The sequence below is a fragment of the Poromitra crassiceps genome, assembly GCF_964638095.1.
Source record: "Poromitra crassiceps genome assembly, chromosome: 7".
NCBI lineage: Eukaryota > Metazoa > Chordata > Actinopteri > Beryciformes > Melamphaidae > Poromitra > Poromitra crassiceps.
The window spans coordinates 28001748-28006747 of NC_139628.1; the positions used below are offsets into that span (position 1 = coordinate 28001748).

At 45.7% G+C, this 5000-nt stretch overlaps 1 protein-coding gene across 1 annotated transcript in view; it reads right to left on the reverse strand.

Annotated features, from left to right (window-relative positions):
* nhsl2 (NHS-like 2) overlaps positions 1-5000 on the reverse strand; it is a gene marked incomplete at both ends in the record, with an annotated part of 80844 nt that overhangs the window by 27319 nt on the left and 48525 nt on the right. The window lies entirely within an intron of this gene.

A 5000-nucleotide genomic window follows, 5' to 3' on the forward strand; every position in this document is an offset into this window, starting at 1 on the left:
CTAATTCACAAGCATTGTCTCAGAGGACTTTACAGAGAGAATGTGTCTAGCTAAGTCTAGCTAAGCACAATCAATAAAGAGAATTTAACGACTTATATAAAGCATATAAAAAACAAGCATAGAAGAGAGGGAGGGGAGGAGAGAGCAGAGGGAGAAGGGAGAGGAGAGTGGAGAGAGAGGAGAGAGAGAGGGAGGGGAGGAGAGAGCAGAGGGAGAAGGGACAGGAGAGTGGAGAGAGAGGAGAGAGAGAGGGAGGGGAGGAGAGAGCAGAGGGAGAAGGGAGAGGAGAGTGGAGAGAGAGGAGAGAGAGAGGGAGGGGAGGAGAGAGCAGAGGGAGAAGCGAGAGGAGAGTGGAGAGAGAGGAGAGAGGGAGGGGAGGAGAGAGCAGAAGGGGTGGAGAGTGGAGAGAGAAGTGGAGACAAAAGAAGGGGAGAAGAGAGAGAGAGAGAGAGAGGGAGGAGAGATAGTGGGGAGGGTTAAGCTTAATTTATACTTATTAGAAAGTGTCGCTCAGCACATGGTCGCAGACGAAAACGAAAGTGTCACTCATGGTGTTGCATTTATACTTCAGAGGACGTTCGCCTCGGTTCAACGGTCACGTGACACTCGAACACTATAAGCAGCTGCAGACAGCCGAGAAGAGAGGGAACGAAATGCACAGTGAAACCACCTCGGAGGCAAGATGTAACGTACTTGGCTGCAGCCGCATATAAACGACACACAACCACACAACTCACCTCCTCTCTCTCTGGGAAATTGGTCACGACGTTCTTTGTGATTTTCACGAAGTCATACATCAAGGACAGGCTGATAAAAATAGCGGGGACACGTTCATTCATTTCAATCGAGCGAAAACTAGCGGGTGGACCTCAACCAAAACAAGGAAGTCAAGCGCGTGCCGTCTATATAGCCAATCAGACTTGCGCGATACTATGACGTAGTCAGCGACACTAGACATTTCACCAGGTAGCAGACACTGCTCGCCGACACTTGAAAGTGTCGACTCAAGTCCTCATTTCTGTCGGCGACCGTTTCAAAAGTGTCGGCAGACGAAGCATAAATTGGGCTTCAGAGAGAATGTTTACACCCGAGCAACACAGAACACAGAACTACAGATGTTTGAACTATAACTATCTAAGAGACCAAATAACATGTTAATGCAAATAGATGTCCCTGCATAATATTTCCCCCACAAAGTCAGCTCATTAAGCTCAGAAGATGTTATTTTAGAAGACACTCCACATGCAACTTATGAGAAAAACATATCAGATGGCAAATCTCATCTCATATCTTGTTGTGTTATTGTGCATCCAGAGTTTATTTACCCATACATTTTGAATGCATTCAAATAAATTCTCCAAGAGTGCAACTTGCACTGTGCATGGAAAGTGTTTTATGTCTGTTTGATATGAGTTCAGTTTTCCAAACGTAATCCTAAATATAAACATTTGTAGCTTAGGCTACAAACATTGTGATATATGACATCAGATGTTTTTTGCCAAATATTATACGTATGTGTACCTGTCCCTTTGCAAATAAATGATAAATAATACATCTTTTACAGCCAGCAGCGTGTGACCAGGTCAACTTGCCGCGTGCCCTGCACTGGTTGCCCGTGAGTTATAGAATAGATTTTAAGATTTTGTTGATAACTTTTAAAGCATTACAGGGCCTGGCTCCTAACATATCGGACTTATTTTCCCCTGCAGGCGAAGGGAGTCAATCACGTCCAGCTTGGCCAAACATCTCGCCGGTAAATATCCCGACTTGTTCAAAGAGCAACACGTTAGCGGATGTGATGGATAACATTATTACATTCCCTCAAATAAGTCGTCAAACGAGTGTTATTTTCTTTGTGACAAGCAACTTTTTTTCAGCGTCGGAGTTTGACGAGGAAATGCGGCGAGTCCGAGCGCCGCAGACCCTCTGCCAACAAGTAACGTTAACGACCAGCTGCAACAATCAGTCAAGTTCTAGACCGGACCTTGCACCCAGAATCATTTTACAGCGGGGCTTTCAAAAATAAGGTGGATACAAAAAACAAAAGTTATTATTAATATTATGCGACAGTCCGTCTTGTCGGCTTGTGCGCTGAGTGCCATTCACCCACTTTTCTCCTAGGCACATGAATAAATGAGTGTCTGGGCTGAAGCATCCACACACAGTCACCCACCCAGCAGAGACTGAGCTATGACACACACACACACACACGCACACGCACACACACACGCGCACACGCACACACACACACACACACACAGCCACCCAGCAGAGACTGAGCTATGACACACACACACACACACACACACACACACACACACACACACACAGACACACACACACACACACACACACACACACGCACACACTCACTCACACACACCATCTCTAACCCAGTTGCCATTCAGAGGTTGGGAGTGCGTGTGATGCTATGAATAATAGACACTCGTTGAGCTATCTGTAGCGTTCACCCTAGAGGTGCACAATCCGCCCGCAACCTGGGCCCCCAGAGTCTATCAGTCTGACGCCTAATAAGACTCATATCAGGGACAGACAGGTGATATTTCGGGGTTTCCGCTGTTGAGCGGACATCCGCGTCAAGACTCCCGCTTCCATCGTTGTTTACAGGTGTTACAGAGTTGCGGACATCTGATGACCCTCTCATATGCAGGTATCTGTTTATCGATACAGTGTTAGCCGAAATGACTGTCTGTCTGGACCTAAAACGCCTATTTTTGACCAAAATACCTTGATATAGATATTGCAACAATATTGATGCCCTCACAACATATTGACACAATGAGATGTTTGTTAAATAATCACCAGTAGTGTGGATCTAATGACTATAGTGGGTAAAGGCAAATGATAGCATGAAGGGGGGGGGGGGGTCTTTGTGAATGGAAAGACACTCTTGGTCTTTGTGATACATAGCATCTGAAACAGAACACACTTGTCCTTTAAGTAACAAGGAAATAAAAACACATATTTTTAACCCGCTTAGCTAATTCTCCATGTCGTGCTTATTTAACGTCAAACAAAATGTACAAACATTTTATTTTACGTGTTTCTATATCAAATTCCACTACCTTTACTCCCTGGTAACTGCATATTTTCAGTGGTTATATCTGGGACAAGAAGAAGGAGAGTAGATGATATAAATGATCTAGTAGTACATGATGTAGTACAGTGGGGTCCGGGGGCCTCCCAAGGGTCCTTGAGGGGAGTTCCAGGGGGTCCCCAGCAACAAGGGGAATCATTTCATTATAATTCCATCCATAACTATTTTGGTCATGGGTTTCACACACTTTCTGTAATAACATCATCTAAAAGCAAAAATCTGATCAGATGGGGGACCCTGGGACAAAACCTTATCAAATGAGGGTCCGTGGTGTAATTTGGGGTCCTCTAATGTGAAAAAGTTTGAGAACCACTGATGTATCATATAATGTCTATGATGTGGTATGGTATTTGACATGTATATGATGCTAGGCAAAACCCTTGGAGACTTGATTTTATGGCGATGTAAATAAACAAGATGTTTCCCTGCAGATCAACCAAGGATCACATCTCTCACGTTGTACTGTATTGTTGGCAGTCTGGTCAGATAGTGAATCTCTGTGGTCCAGATAGATTTAGGCCTGGTTCTAAAGAAACAGAAGATATCTTGCTTTCAGCCAAACAGGCGACTGCAAGCCTGGAGCCTGACCAGGAGAGACAAGGCAACTAACTGACTGACTGAAGACCTCAAAGTCAATCTCTCTTTTAGCATCATTTCATCATTTGCTCTGCCAGCATTGACAATTCCAGCAGGGCGTCCCGCGGTGGGTCAGTCTGGGACCTTTGTTGAATGTCAATATCTCTCTCTCTCTCTCTCTCTCTCTCTCTCTCTCTCTCTCTCTCTCTCTCTCCTGTAAAGGCCTTCATACACAATCTGTCTGTCTTTCTGTCTCTCTGCTCTGCACAGACTTGCATTTTAGAAGGGCGGGAGTACTTGCCTTGACAGACATCTCCTTCAGCCAATCAGCGTCGCCAAATCCAAACCAAATCCACTCGGAAGAACTGCGAAAACGTCTTTTCCGCCGAGAAACTCTGTTATTGAGTCTATTTCTGCAATAACTGCACTTATGGCTGTTTACTAACGTTACCGCTCGTTGCTTCGGAAGACGCCATTACTGTTTTGTCAGTCACTGATTGGCCCGGTCCAGGGCCCTAGTGGTGGGTAAACGCAAGTAAATGCAGTTTACCCAACTCTTTGAAATAAGACAGAGTTTACTCACCTATTTTCAGATAAACTGTATTAGTCAATGAGGGGAAACAAGGTGGGTAAACTACTCACCTTGGATAGTTTACCCACCTCTGTATTTACCACTACATCCCTGGCCCGGTCACATCATCAACAGTCCCTGATTGGGCGGGTCACATCATGAACAGTCCCTGATTGGCCCGGTCACATCATCAACAGTCCCTGATTGGGCGGGTCACATCATCAACAGTCCCTGATTGGGCGGGTCACATCATCAACAGTCCCTGTGTGGCCTGGTCACATCATCAACAGTCCCTGATTGGGCAGGTCACATCATCAACAGTCCCTGATTGGCCTGGTCACATCATCAACAGTCCCTGATTGGGCGGGTCACATCATCAACAGTCCCTGATTGGCCTGGTCACATCATCAACAGTCCCTGATTGGCAAGTCACATCATCAACAGTCCCTGATTTGGTGGGTTACATCATCAACAGTCCTTGATTGGGTGGGTCACATCATCAACAGTCCCTGATTGGGCGGGTCACATCATCAACAGTCCCTGATTGGCCTGGTCACATCATCAACAGTCCCTAATTGGGCGGGTCACATCATCAACAGTCCCTAATTGGCCTGGTCACATCATCAACAGTCCCTGATTGGCAAGTCACATCATCAACAGTCCCTGATTTGGTGGGTTACATCATCAACAGTCCTTGATTGGGTGGGTCACATCATCAACAGTCCCTGATTGGGC